Raw genomic sequence first — 15,410 nt, 5'->3', positions numbered from 1 at the left:
CTAAAGAGAGCGCCTCTCCTCCCCCCTCCCCCCCCTCCGGATACCTGAAAGAAATTGGAACAAAGGACAGTGACTGCAAGGGGTGTGAGTGATTGCTGGACCCAGGCTAAAAGGAGATTAGTCTTTAAAAGGCAGCATTCTGGAACTAGTGAGGATCTTATCTGTATTCAGTTTGATTAGACATAGATTTGCGCATTTTATTTTATTTTGCTTGGTGACTTACTTTGTTCTGTATCAGAGGAGTAGCCGTGTTAATCTGGATCTGTAAAAAGCAACAGAGAGTCCTGGGGCACCTTTAAGACTAACAGATGTAAGTGGGCATTCGTGGGTGAAGGCCCACTTCGTCGGATGCATGTACATGCATCCGACGAAGTGGGCCTTCACCCACGAAAGCTTATGCTCCAATACATCTGTTAGTCTTAAAGGTGCCACAGGACTCTCTGTTGCTTTTTACTTTGTTCTGTCTGTTACTACTTGGAACCACTTAAATCCTACTTTCTGTATTTAATAAAATCACTTTTTACTTAATACATTCTCTATCAGTGTCATAGAGGGCGAACAATTTATGAGTTTACCCTGTATAAGCTTTATGCAGGGTAAAATGGATTTATTTGGGTTTAGACCCCATTGGGAGTTGGGCATCTGAGTGTTAAAGACAAGAATACTTCTGTGAGCTGCTTTCAGGTAAACCTGCAGTTTTGGGGCAAGTAATTCAGACCCTGGGTCTGTGTTGGAGCAGATGGGAGTGTCTGGCTCAGCAAGACAGGGTGCTGGGGCCCCGAGCTGGTAGGGAAAGCAGGGGTAGAAGTAGTCTTGGCACATTGGGTGGCAGCTCCCAAGAGGGTTTCTGTGATCCAACCTGTCACACTCACTCCCTTCAATTGTCTCTTGGTTTTTCCTTTCTGTCCCACTCTCATTGTCCCACTTTCCCTTGCTCCAGGATAAGGGGGTGGACATGCATGTTCTACCAATCCAACTTTTATTATTACTATTGTTTTTTAATACAGTAGCAGCTAGAGGACCCACACAAAGCCTGGGCACTGGGCCCCATTGTCCAGATTCATAGGAAGTCTCAGTCCAAGCCTTGGAGAGCTTACAAGCCGGGCAGGCAAAGATAGGAGTGCTAGCCCCATTTTACAGAGGGAACGAGGGCACAGAGACATGAAGTGACTTGCCGGTGGGTCAGCTACGGAATCTGTAGTAGAGAACTGACCACAGATCTCCCCTGTCTTCCTTACCCATCCTTTCTCTTGTAAGTCAATGTGTGCCCAATCCTGAAGGCATTGCTTAGGCAGAACTCCCATTTCGAGACAGCACAAGCCTGAGTGAAGAATGAATGAGGACGCCCTTTGAAGGATTAGAGAGTTACTTGGATCCAAATTCAGCTCTGCAGAGTAGGACATGAAGGTGAATCCTACATCCTGTTGGGTTTCTATAAGGGCTCTATTTTTAAATGTCAGAACTCACCTTACTACAACTTTTGATCTATGCTGTGTATCTGGCCCTCATTACCCCAGTATCTGAGCACTTCACTGTCTTCAGTGCATTTATCTTCACAGCACCCTGTGAGGTGGGCAAGGCTGTTATCCCCATTGTCCAGATGGGGAACTGAGGCACAGAGCCACTGAGTGACCCACCCAAGGTCACATGGGAAGTCTGTGGCAGGATATGGACTTGAACCCAGGTCTCTAGTCCTGGATGCTTGCCCTACCCACTGAATCATCCTTCCTCTCTGCATGTTCGCTCTTACGCATTCCGATGGAAGCTCCAGTCTCACAGGCCAGCTCTGCGTTCTCAGCTGGCCGCTTCTGATCCGATCGGTAATTGCCCTGTGATTATATTTAAGATACTTAAAAAAATAATCATTTAGGAGCTGCTCAGCTGTCAAGAGCCCAAATGCCCCAGTAACAACAGAAGGAGATAGTAGCAAATTCTCTCATATGCCTACAAGGCATTATTCCTGATCGCCATAATAATTATTACCACTGAGCACTTCCCAGCTGCACATCTCACAGAACTTCACACAGGGGGACAAATCTCAGGGCACCTGTTTTTACAGATGGAGGCGTTGAGGTGCAGGGAGGTTAAGTGATTAACCAAAAGATAACCAAGGCCTAATCCTCGGTGGGAGTCAGGCACCTAAATCCCTTGGAGGATCTGGGCTCAAGCGCTGGCTCCAGCTCCACTGGAGTCAATGGCAAAGCTCCCAGCTTGAATATTTTAAAGTTAATGGGAACTGGGTTTCCAAATCACCTAGGTGACTTTGAAAATTTCAGCCCCATTAGCTTCAATGGGGGAGGATTAGGCTCAAGCTAACGTCAGGGGATTGACCCCAGGTCTAACTCTATGGGCCCACTGCGGTAAATTGACCTAGCTTCACTGAAGTCAACAAAGGCCAGCAGAGGGTCTGACCCTAGTCTGGGGCTGCTAGACCACCCCAGCACAGTAAGTAATACATGAAATCAACACATCCTCCTTGGGGTGCAAGCCCACGTGGAGCGGGAGCGAAAGCAAAGCAAAACCACTCGCTGTTGCCTGTTAAAATCTCATTAAAAGCACAGAACAGGACTAAGGAGGCCACCACTGCTGCTCCTACTGAGCAGAAGACTATAAACAGGCCACCTGTTTACACCAATGCTACGTAAGTGTAACAAGTTTCCATTGTCACCTGGCAGCGTTTTACCCCCAGTGTGCTGACACTAGGGGCAGGGCAATGGGGAACTGAGCACTGGGAACCCAGCCTAGTGATAACTGACCGCACTATCGATCATCCACCGTCTGTTCCTTCCCAACTCTCTCCAGGACAGGAGATGATGCACATCAGCGATACGACTTCTTAACAGAGCATCCGCTAGGGATAAAGAGCGGTGCTGTGAGGGGAAAGAGGGATGGTTTCAGTCCTAGTTCATAGACATTGAGGGAGTTACACCAGCAGTCAGCTGGGCCCAGCTATTTGGAGCCTTTGGAAATCAGACTTAGCACCTAGCGTAAGGGAAGGCAGCACATCCTGGCTGAAAGCTGTGCGGGAGAATCACGCACAAGGTAACCAAGAATGATTTAATTGTAGACAGGGATCTTTCCTGTCTTGCATTAGCAAGTAAGTGACTGTAAATGGGTTAAATCCATTCCTGGCATCACTCAGCTGACTCCAGTGGAATTACACCAGGGATGAGTCTGGCTCTGCACTTTACATAGATTCACTGCATTTAAGGCCAGAAGAGACCCCTAGATCATGTAGTCTGATTTCCTGTATATCACAGACCACAGAAAGTTACCCAATTACTCCTTTGCTCAGCCCAGGAACTTGTGTTTGACTAAAGAATCTTTTCCTGAAAGACATGGAGGCTGGACCTGAAGACATCAAGAGATCCAGCCCTTTCCTTGCTAGTTTGTTCCAGTGGTTAGTCACCCGTACTGTTTTACTGATCCACTACCCCTCTTTCCTTTAAGCAGTGGATGGGAAACTGGATCAGGACTCAGGAGACTTGGGTCCTGCTCCTGGCTCTCCCACTGACCTCAGGCAAGTCATGGCTCTCTGTGCCTCAGTTTCCCCATCTGTAAAATGGGGCTAATGACACTTTTCCCTCCTTTGTCAAGTTACTTGACTCTATGGTTGAAGGGTGCTGTGTATGAGCTAATTATATACCCAGCTCTCCTATTCCTGCTCTTCCCATTTTCCCCATCCCTGGTAGAATCATTTCATTTCACTGGTATTTTTAGTGACTGCTGTATTTCCTGGGTACGGTACCAACTATTTACTAAAATAGTATGTACATTTGCTTTACAAAAACAAACAAAAAAAAGTCAATACAAATTAAAATAAAGAAAAAACAGTTTTGAGCAGAGAATCCCAAATTAGCCTTCCATTTATCAGAATGCAGCACACCAAAGACCCCTTTTAGATCGCAGCAATTTACTCATCTCTGTAATTAGGTGTGGGGAGCAGGTGGTTTGTTGTGGTAGGTTATGTTTCAGCTTCCCTTTAATAGCCAACCCAGGATCTCACAGCTGTCACCTACTGGCTGCAGGGAACTTCATGGTGCCAATGAGGTTAGAACTTTGATCTCCTGCTCCACGGCACAGGACACCAAGCACCTGCTCTAAAGGAGAGCCACTATTAGCAGTATAGGGCTTTTGACACACAGCTGAGCAGTTCTGGATTCATCGAGTAGAGGGCAGTGGTGCAAATAAACATACATATATATGCACATGCGCACACACGTGCATACACAGACTGTTCATTACACTACTGTGAGAGTTTCACTTATTTGTACATAAGTGTCATTAGCCTTTGGCTGTAACTACTGCCTACCTGTCTTGGTGCCAAGCCCCTGTTTGGCTCCAGGGGTCAGAACGACATATCCCAACTTCCTATCTTTAAAATGGGCGCAGTGCTCCCAAATTTGGGCTTCAAAATCCAGATCTGACTCCAAATGTTCCCAGATTTGGGGGAGTTTAGGTTTGGCCCATTACATAGAGAGGTTTGAGCTGGGAACTTGGATCCAAATTTGGATCCAGGGGTTTGGTTCTGGCCCATCTCCCCTTCAAGTCATTTAGCTGCAGCGCTCCTGGCTAATAAAGAGGGAGAACTGAGTACTGTTCTCCTTGCTGATGGGCTTTAATGACAAGGATTGACAGCTGGGTACATACTAAAGCCTCTCTACAGAGGGAAGAGGCCTTAACCAAATGTCACTCACACAGGATATAAGTTTCAGAGTAGCAGCCGTGTTAGTCTGTATCCGCAAAAAGAACAGGAGTACTTGTGGCACCTTAGAGACTAACAAATTTATTAGAGCATATGCATCCGAAGAAGTGGGCTGTAGTCCACGAAAGCTTATGCTCTAATACATTTGTTAGTCTCTAAGGTGCCACAGGATATAAGCACTTCATTATAGGAGCTCGCTGCTCAGGAGATGGGCACTGTGGAAATGCCGTCCATACATGAGATTACACAGCAAGTGGAGGTCCCTGGCTTCTAAGGCTACACTGCAACTGAAAGGGTGACCGTAGGCATATCCATTTTAGCTTTACTCTAGCTAGCACAGCTAAAGTAGCAGCAAAGAGTCCGCAGCACAGGGCAGTACGCGAGTACAGAGCCACGCTGAAACCCGGGTGGCAGCATCTTCCCTGCTATTCTTAGAATGCTTAAAGCTCCCACAGGTACCCAAGCAGCAACCACACCGCGCTGGGGCATTCGGAGCCCTTCACGCTCAGCCTGCGCCTATGCTAAAGTCGAGCCGTGTGTGTGACCCTAAAGCACCCACCTCTATAAGCAGTGACAAGGTGGGTGAGCGAGGCAAGGCACTTTCCCCACTTGGCTCTTGCATTTAATCAGCTGCTCAGGACTGGCCCAGTCCCTGTGTTTCCATGAACAAATCAAAGATCCTGCCTGCAGACCTAATCAATTTCAGGGCTTGGGCTTTACCATGCCTCGGCTGCTGTCCTTAGGGTGACCAGACAGCAAGTATGAAAAATTGGGACAGAGTGTGGGGGGTAATAGGTTCCCATATAAGAAAAAGCCCTGAATATCGGGACTGTCCCTATAAAATCGGGACATCTGGTCACCCTAGCTGTCCTGTCCCGTCCCACTCACAAGGGTTCTGCACTTGTCTGCTTGCCCTTTTATATCCCACCCTGGGCCTTCAGAATGAGTTATGCTTCCTTTATCCTAGGCCTCTATAGGCCTTGGGGGTTTGGTGCCCTTTTCCTGCATCCTTTGGTACCCCGACCTTCCTGATTATTTGGAAATTTGGTCCTCTGCTCCATGTCCCTTGAGGGGCTCTCTCTCTCCCCGTGCAGCCCTGCCCCCAGCATTCAAGTGACACCTTAATAAAAAGCTTCCCTCCCTTATCTCCCCTCTGCTTGCTGCCTCCCTAGGCCGGGGATCAAGTTCCCAGCTCTTTCACACACACACACCTGGCCATAAAACACTGGGTTTGTTTTTAACCTCAAACCAGGGAGCTTTAATTAAAGAGACAGTGACCTCTTTTATGAGTTTGCTCGCATAGGGTTTCAGGGCTATTGTCACATGCAGCTCACATAACACCGCAGCATTGGACAAAGCTCCATTTACACATCCCTCCCTGGCTTTTTTCTTCCTCTTTTTGTTTTCCTGGCCCAGAAGGAGGTTGTTTGCTTGTTTACCCTAGGGCCAGGTTGTCTCTCACTTTAATAGCGGATGGCTAGCACCCTGTCTGGGGGATTGCACTCAGGATCTACCCTCCTGACTGGAAGCATGGAGGTACCACCAGCCCTGCACAAATACTCCTCTTTTATTCACCCAGGAAATCCTCTCCACTTTTGCATCTCCCAGACTTGCTGCCTATGAACAATTGTCATTAAAACAGGTCCTCACTCCCCCACCCACCTTCTGCAGCAAAGGCACCACATCTGCAGAACTAGGACTTGGGCATTTGTCACCATGACTATTTGTCAGCGTTCATTGGACTATTTGGCCATCTTCATTCATTTGCGGGTACAGTGTAAGCTCAACAACCACCTCAGACACGTAGACATCCAGAAGAAATACACACCCAGAGGCATGCAGCCAAATACACACAAAGGCATGCAGACACATACAGAAGAGACACACGGGGTATGCAGCCAGACATGCAAACACACAAAGGCATGTAGACGCATTAAACACACAAAGGCGAAATATCCACAGAAAGATACACAGGCATACAAAACTACAGACAGAACTAGATAGAGGCATACAGAAACATTTATATGCAACACACACACAGACCCCAAACATGTAGACCTATGCATAGAGGCAGGTACGGATTTGTACAATTACACAAGCACAAACACAAGTACCCACCAGGGTCCCAGTGGTGGAATCCTTCTGGGTGTTGAATTTACGTGAGTAATCCCATTGACATCACTGGGTCTCTACTCATGTGAGTAAATGCTCACCAACACAAATTGGTTGCACAACTGGACTGCAAGGATTGCACAGACAACCCTCCCCCCCTTTCATACAGACGCATACACAGATGTATGATACACAAACATATACATGCTTTTATAGAGGGATGCACAGATTCACCTAGCCCTGTACAGATATACCCCACACACGTAGTCCCATGCCTTTGTTCACTGAGAGAGGTGCACTTGAGATCTGTGTGTGTGTGTGTGTTGGGAGAGGGTCATAACCTCCTCTATTCTTCTCCTGAGGGGGGCTGGATAATGAAGGGAAAAGAAATGAGGCCTGGGGCTAATTTGTAGTGGCATTTCCTGGCCTCTCTACTGCCAATGAGGCTCCATTTCATCTTTAGCCTTATCAATTCTGCAGTCATGTGGCTTTCCGCTTGGACGCCTCTGTCTCTTCCCCCTCCTCCCCAATCTCCGATGCTAATGGAAACTTCGTTAATGCCATTAATCTGCTGACCGGGACAAGTGTAAAAAACAACAACCACCCCCAAAACCACATAACACATCCACATACGCCAAGCAAGGGCCGCAAGTGTCCTGGGGCTGCCAGACCCAGGAGCTTCCTGCAATCACCACATTCCTGCAAGCTCTGTGCATTGATTTAGTTCTCTCCCTTTTCTTCCTCCAAGACCTTGCCCCCTCGGAACAGACTCCTGGTGGAAGGTCCATTCTTGTCACTGTTTCGCTCTCACAATGACATTCCTGCAAAAATCCTCCCTGAACCCTTTTGCCAGCACTGGTGCCCCTTCAGTTCCCCCTTATCTTAATGTCTCTTCTCTCCCTACCTCCCCTAGTAGCCTCACCTCCTCAGTTCATGACCCGGCAGCAGTGACAATTTAGCATACTTCATCCAGAAGTTTAGCAGTGTTCCCAGCACTCCTGCGTAAAGGGATGCCCAGGGAAACACCCTGCTCTGGGGCTCCTATAGAAGAGGGAGCTGTATGAACACCCAGTGCTGGTTGACCCCCATGCCTGGGTTCACTGAGAGGCCTACACTCACTATCTGTGGAGGTGTGTGTTTGGGGAGCTGAGACTATTCTCCAGGGCTAGAACAGGTGAAACCCTGGAAATTCAGAGCTGGTGACCTGCTCCCAAGTCCCATTTCAGGATCAGGAGATATCACTATGTTGAATGGCACCATGATGTCACCCCACCGCCTTGCATCCCAGCCCCAGCGACAGTCCGGACAACACGCGATTCTGCTTGATATGACATCACCTTCACTTTGCAATGGTCTCACCCCATGCCAAGACATTGTCCCACTGCCCAAGAATATGGCAGTTCCAGTTGGCAGGGAGTTCTCTTGGCAGAGGCCTTTTTAGAAAGGGGAAACATTATCCATTTGCCCAGTACTGTTTTTTTACAACATACTTCCCTTTAGAATCACAATCCACACCAGCCTCCTGGGACTGGAAAGAAGCGGAGAGATCTGCACTTGAACTGACAATGTGTATGTGTGTGAACAGAACGGAGGGTGTTTGCACACAGGGTGGTGGTGGAGGACAGAAAGGGGTAGGAAATGCAGGTGCTCAGATCGCTGACATATGGACAGATTTATTTTTAAAATACCTCAGAACCATGAAGACAAGAAGTGGAGGCAATCTCAGGAAGGCTTCAAGTGGCATTAGGTGAATGCTGGCATAATATGGGCCATGACAAAAGGCCCATGCATGGGCAGCCTTCTAGAAAAGGATTGTGTGGAAGAAAGGGAAGCACACAGGAGGGAGCACCAGAAGGAAATCCCCACCTAGTTTCCTTTGGCATGCAGAGCACATGGCTTTCTCCACCTGCTGGGGAGCTCTGCTGAGTGCTGCTGCTGGGGAGGAGCTGCAGTCTTCTCCCACTGCACCGTGAGTGGCAACGGAGAATGAAGTGCAGATGATGGCATTGCAGGAGTGGCAGCCCAGTGGCAGAGGGACACACCCTGATTAGCACCGAGTGTTCTTCAGGTTCTACAGAGGGACAAGACAGAGAAATGTGGCTTCTCTCCCTAAAAGAAATAAGGGGGCTGGTAGACTCAGAGTCCCAACATAAGTGCTCAGGCAGGTGGGAGAGTTTCTCAAAGCCCCAGGATAGTGCCCAGGTAGGCTCTCTCAGAGCTCCAATCAGAGTAAGAAACCCAGATCAGATTACACCCACGGCCTCAGCATTGTCATTGGCTTTTGAGTCACCCCTAAATGCCCTGGACATCGCAGCACCCCTCTGGTTGCATGGACACTGGCTCAGGGGGTTCCCACACTGACGTGGAGGAGAGAGGAGGGGAAAGCTGGTACGACATGCTGCTGCCCTGGCACAGACTCAAGGCACCAAAGGGAAATGATTGTTCTCCATGCTGGGCCTCACAGCCACATGCGACTTGGCAACACCCTCCCCCACACCAAGCCCAGATCCCCTCAAGCAGATGCCACAGAAAGTCATTGCAGCCCTGGATCTTCGCTAAGTGCATACCCAGCTTGGTTGATCCTATGCATCGGTTTGTGGCACCTGCGAGGGAGTTTGCTCCCCAGAGGCAGGCACACTTCACGGGGGCTCCATCCAGCACAGGCAGTCCGGTGCTTAACTCTGGTGGCTCCTGCCTTCCATGGCAGAGGCTAGCCTGACAGAGTCCACTGCATCCAAGAGCCCCCAACACATCCCTCCACTCCTGCTGCCTAGCTCTGCTTGAGGGCCTGGCATAGCATCCCGCCCAGCGTGGAGTCTAATTCTATCTGCCCCCAGTACAGTGCCATTCTGCGTGGGGTGGGAGTGTCCTCCCAGAGGACCTGCTGTGATCATTGGGGCCTCCCCAAGCACCTTGCTTCGCAGGAGTCATCACAAAGGCTTTTATGGCTCAAAAACGGTAGGCTCCCTACAGCCACAGCAAAGAACATTGGTCACATATACAAGATGGGGGCCTGGATCCTAGAATGTAGTGATCCTGCAAAGGGCAAAGAGGAAACAATTGAACGAGAGCTGCCAGGGAAAGGCTGTAGTTCTGAGGGCTCACACACCCTTGGTTGTATAAGCAAGGGGCTATCAAATAGGTGTATGGAGGTTTACCACCTTTGTATACGGCATTAGTGACCCATTACTGGAATACTGCGTCTGGCTCTGGTGTCCTCATTTGGAAAAAGATGTTGAGAAACTGCAAAGAACTACAAGAATGATTCAAAGTCTGCAAAACCTGCCTTATAGTAAAGGCATAAAATGCTCAGTCTATTTAGTTTATCCATGATAAAGTTAAGAGGTGCCTTGATCATGGCCCACAAGAAGCTAGAAAAAGATTTCAGAGAGTAGACAGCTCTTTAATCGAACAGGAAAAGGCTCTTTGTGGGGGGCTATTTCTTCTGCAATAGAACTGAAAGGCACAGTCCATGGAAGACGTGCACCTTGCATCTGGAAACCAAGTCTCAAGTGAAGTGCTACAACCTCACCACTAAGTGCTGAGTGGTAAAAGGAAGCCAGGAGAAGGTTGCCCCAGGTTGGCTATGGTTAGTAGTAAGGTTACATGGACAACGACCGCTAGAGGTAGCAGCAGTTCTGTGGAGCACCTCGGGCCATTAAAGCATAAGGGTGGAGTATCACAAGGGACCTGAGACAGGCCAGGGCATGCGAAAGAAAGCTATTGATTTCTAATGAGATGTAATGCCAAAGAGGCGTTCATGAGAGTACCGGAGGTCTGCAGATTGGCTGCTTTGAAGGTGCATGGAACACTCCATGATGAAACTACTGATTCCCATGTCCAGTCACCCAATCATAGCCCAGCAATATTGTTACATCTGCATGATGCCCAGGGGGTTATCATGTGCCAACACTAGGGGCCCTGCCACAAGCACTGATGGAATAGCCATCTTGTGGCCTCCTGCAATGGATCCATTACAAGTCTGAGCATCTTAAAGGGAACAGACAGCTTATGCACATCTGGGTGCCCAACTCGAGGTGGCTTCTTTTTCTAGAAGTGCCAGAACAAGGTAGCGATGCAGGCATAGGTGGAGGAAATGCTGGCTGCTTAGAGGGGTAGGGGCACTGGCCTGGGAGCCAGGAAACCTGGATTCTGTTCTCAGTTGCACCACTAACCCACTGCGTGAGTTCAGGCAAGTCCTGTCAGCTCTCTGTGCCTTCTCTTCCTGTCTTGTCCATTTAGATTGCAGGCTTTTCAGGGCAGGGCCGTCTCTTCCTATGCGTGTGTGCAGCACCTAGCACAATGCATTGATCTCAGTTGGGTCTCTAGGTGGAAAGATAAAAGATGCTTTGGGCATTCTGCGTTTGTGAAGCATCCAGCACAATGGGGGTCCTGGTCCACGACAAGGCTCTAGATGCTTTGGTTAATACAAATGATTGCAGGGACTGGAGCCGAGATGCAAGTCCAGGGAAGGCTCTGCTAAAGACACTGCCAGAGGATATGAGCATTTGTTGCAGCACACTAGAGTTCCCACATCCCACCTGGTTATGGGGTGGGAATAACAACCCTGGCATCCCACTTTGAGAACTAGTCGGAGAGGGGCTCAGACTGAAGGACATACCCGTTTAATAGAAGAGCTCCTTGGGAGATCTGAGCGTAGGAAGGTCCTTGCTATGCTACTTGTAAATATCCCTTCAGGAGGATCAATTTGGAGCTACTGAACATGCCATGACTCAGTCCTCATGCTGGGGAGAGGGTTTAAGATTCCTTCTAGCCATTCCCATTCACTAATGCTACCACTATTCATTAAACTTCTGCTGCCCATTTCCTACATCAGCCATTCACAAGTGCTGGCCTGGCAGGGCAGCCCCTGACTGCATTTCTGCAGAAGTTGTCCACCTGCATTTCTCTGCTGGGATTTTAGTTTAAAGGATGTTGCTGAATGGTGGTTGCATGGCCAAAACAGTGGGCTGGGACTCAGGAGATGTGGGAGATTTGAGGTTACAGATACCTTGATCTCTCCATGTCTCAGGTCCCCATCTGTACAATAGGGATAATACAACCTGTCTCCCAGGTAGAGGGTAAGCTCTTTTAGCTCAGGCGGCAGAGGTGCATGGGTTTTGGTCCAAAGGGCCGGGGTTCGATACTCACCCAGAGGGATTGCGTTACATCTATTTAGCCTGTCTCTTGCTACGTGTATTATTCAGTGCCTAGCATATTGTAGTCTCTAAATGCCACTGGAATAAAACCACTAACAAGGAACAAAACCATCAGAGTATTGGAGCGCGCCTCTCCTGGTCGCCTGCTATCATACTGCTGCTGCTGCCCTCACTCCCCTCTCACACATCATTAGACTTTTGCTCTTGGCTGGTGCACCATACTATGGCTGGGTGACATATGGTCCCAACTCCCACCCTTTTCCAGGTAACGGAGTTCTGTACGTCTATCGCCCAGCAGTTTCATGCCAGTTCTTCAGCCTGACTACCGTTATCTCTAGGGTGACCAGATAGCAAGTGTGAATAATCGGGACAGGAGGTGGGGGGTAATAAAAGCCTATATAAGAAAAAGGCCCAAATATCGGGACTGTCACTATAAAATCGGGACATTTGGTCACCCTAGTTATCTCCAGGGCCTCTGCACCATCTTTGTCATGGGCTGGTAGGACCTTCTGCTTCCTGCCTGTGTGGCTTCCTACCGTGACCTGCCTCCAGGCTGTTCCCACCAGCCCCTTCCCACACATTCTTCCGTAGATCCCGCAAAGGAAAACCCCACGTAGTTCCGGGGAAACAAGGTAGATGTAAGAGGCCAGTGCCAGGCCCACCTACCCCTAGGGAGGGGCTGGTGGCTGGTCATCCTTTAGCCTCAGCCTGGCCTTCCTTCCTGGGGCTAGCACAAGAGGCCCTCTCCTCCTCCTCAGCCTCCACTGAGCTGGCTTTTTCCCCTTTCCTTTCCCTCTAGGCTCAGCCCCTCTCGCAGGTGAAGTGGGGCAGGGCTTACTGAGCCCATAGGCTCTCGTCAAGCCCTTCCTGGGGAGCATGGGGTCTGTCTACCCCATCATCCCCTAGTATCAATTTCCTCAATTGACTTTGTTGTAATGAAAAGATAGTAGCAAGTGGTACTCCTATAGGATCTGAGGATGTGTGAAGGCTTCACTCACCACAGGTGCACCTTCTTGTGGCTAAGTCTGGGAATTAGTTCTTACCCCACTGGCACCCCCATCCATTGGTTGTTCACTCTGCACCCCTTCTGTCTCCATGACTCAGGAGCTCCCTCTTTGTCACTCAGCCCTCTGGCCAGGTCACTGTCATGCCCCAACTTCCAGGGTAACAAAGTCCCACAAGACAAGCTGTCCGGACACTGTCTCAGGTGATGTGCTGTTTCAAGTCTCCAGGCCCTTTGTTGCTCTCCCAGTGGCTGGTGGGTGAATCCAGGCCCTCCCTCTACACTGGACTCCAGCCCAGGGACCTTGTAACCAGCAGCCAAGGTCTGCACAGTCCTACTTCTGGCCACTGTTTCCCTGGGCTTCTTCCTATCCAGCCTCTCTTCCCTGTAACTTCTCTTGGCTGTCTCTTGTTTCAGGGCCAGGATCTCAGAGCTTAGTCTCCTCCCTGGGTCACCACCTCATTACCATCTATTCCCAGAGCATAACTGCACACTCCTTCATTGGAACCCCTTGCTGGTCTCACTTCCTGGTTTATAATCCTAGCTCTGCTCCTCCCACACCTGGGCTTCCTCTGCCATTAGGCCTTATCAAGCCCTGGTTCCCCTCCAGGTGCAGCATATAAGGTTAATTGGCTCCTTCTGGCCCCCATTAACCACTCAGGCCTTGTGTGGGGTGGACACCCTATCACCGCCACTCAACCCCTCTGGAAACACTGAATTGAATTAAGCATCATCACATGACCCCTGTGTAAGAGGTATGTAGGGATCAATTCACCTACTTCTGAAATGCAGCCACCTCTGGGGTGGAATGTTGGTGTTGTTTAATATCAAACAATAACAGTATACAACAGGTTGGAACAGGGAATGGAGAAGGAAATGAGGAAGGGAAAATGTAACCGTAGGAGTACAATGGGGGCAAGGATCCTTAAATAGCCTCTAGAACTTTTGCCAAAATTGCTGTGGAAACTTCTGTGACAATAAGTGATAAAGACTTCTGTTTTCCGATGTTTCTGCAGACAGATCTCATCTCCTGCAACATAGCACCTCCTACAACCATGCGGTGGCATTGGCTCATTACTGACCCAGAGTACAAGTTACTACAAGCTCTCCACATGACCCCTGGGTGTTCCTTGTAGGTCTCCCATTCACTGAGCTAGGCCAGCCTGACTTAATTTATGAGCTCTTACAGGATCATAACAGCCACAATGGCTGCAGACCAGATGAAGGGTGCTGGAGACTAAGCCATTATCTCTTGGGACAATCGACATCTAAAACTGTCCCCTAGTTCTCCCACATGGGAGCCACAAGAGAGGACAGATAACTGGGGAACATCATCATTATTATTATTGCATCCAAAGACTGTGATCAGGATCCAGGCTTAATTGTGCTAGGTGCTGCATGAACATATAGTACAAGGCTTACGATCTAGGCCCCAAGCCCGACAAGACTTACGGATGTGCTTAACACTACACACTGTGCTGCTGAAGTCTAGTTTACTACAAGTGGATGAAACAAGCAAAGCAAAGAGGAAGAAGGGAGGAGAATGGGACCCCTGATAGGAGCCTGTGGTTACATAGACCAGCTGTAGGCACAATTAGCTTGTTCTGACTTATTTAAACACTGGGGGTGTCACCCTATCCCCTTTGAAGTCAATGGGAGTTGGGCCATCATTGGGGCCAGAGATTCACCCTGTTTTTGGGGCAGGTTCCTGCCCCCAAAAGCTTATATTTCAGTTACACCTGGTGGTGCCAATCACAGCAGAGCCCCTAGTGCTAGGTGCAGCACACACATGGTAAGAGGCAGCCTGAAGAGCTCACAATACAAATAGACAAGCCAGGCAAAGGACATGTTAGCTTCATTTTACAGACAGGGAACCCCCAGGCCAAGTGTATGCACAATAATTCACCAAAGGGGGTGGTGGTGCGAGGTCTCTACTAAGCGCTGGTAGTCCAGTGTCATAATCATTTCAAACTGCATTGTAGGGATCATGTTTAAGCTGTTATGTATCTGTGCTGGAAGTTATGCTCTGAAGAGCTGTACATTAGGGCAGGTCTTGTGCATTGTGTGTTTCACACTGGCAGAGGACATGGGGTGGGAGGCAGGGTCAAAGTGACCTCTTCACGGTCACACAGGGAGCGTGTGGTATAGCCATGAAGGGAATCCAGATGTCTTGGCTTTCTGTGGGTTCCCAATGACACTTTTGAGAGAAAAAATGGTTGGTGTGGCCCGAGAAGGGCCATGAGCGGCTCTGGAACTGGCACCGTAGCAGCTGCTACTCTAGGCCATTGCTCTGGGGTTTCAGCACTACTGAGGCAAGCTAAGCTTTCTCTGCTACTCCCCTCATTAAAGTACACGGCCTGGCACTGGGAGATGTCCCTTTTAACTTGCTGGGTTCTATCCAGCTCTTGATGGCTGTCACCAGAAGCCATTG

At 49.2% G+C, this 15,410-nt stretch overlaps 1 long non-coding RNA gene across 1 annotated transcript; it reads right to left on the bottom strand.

The window, feature by feature from the left end:
• Positions 1-1,059: 1,059 nt before the first annotated feature.
• Positions 1,060-13,833, bottom strand: LOC135972927 (uncharacterized). Its single transcript, XR_010589547.1, has 3 exons — positions 13,020-13,833; positions 2,757-2,870; positions 1,060-1,829 (listed from the first exon to the last, which is right to left on the bottom strand). It is a non-coding gene; the product is annotated as an uncharacterized LOC135972927 (long non-coding RNA).
• Positions 13,834-15,410: the final 1,577 nt, after the last annotated feature.

Source organism: Chrysemys picta, chromosome 7 (assembly GCF_011386835.1).
Source record: "Chrysemys picta bellii isolate R12L10 chromosome 7, ASM1138683v2, whole genome shotgun sequence".
NCBI lineage: Eukaryota > Metazoa > Chordata > Testudines > Emydidae > Chrysemys > Chrysemys picta.
Note: the sequence above shows the minus strand (reverse complement) of the source record. Positions and strands in the feature narration are given on the sequence as shown.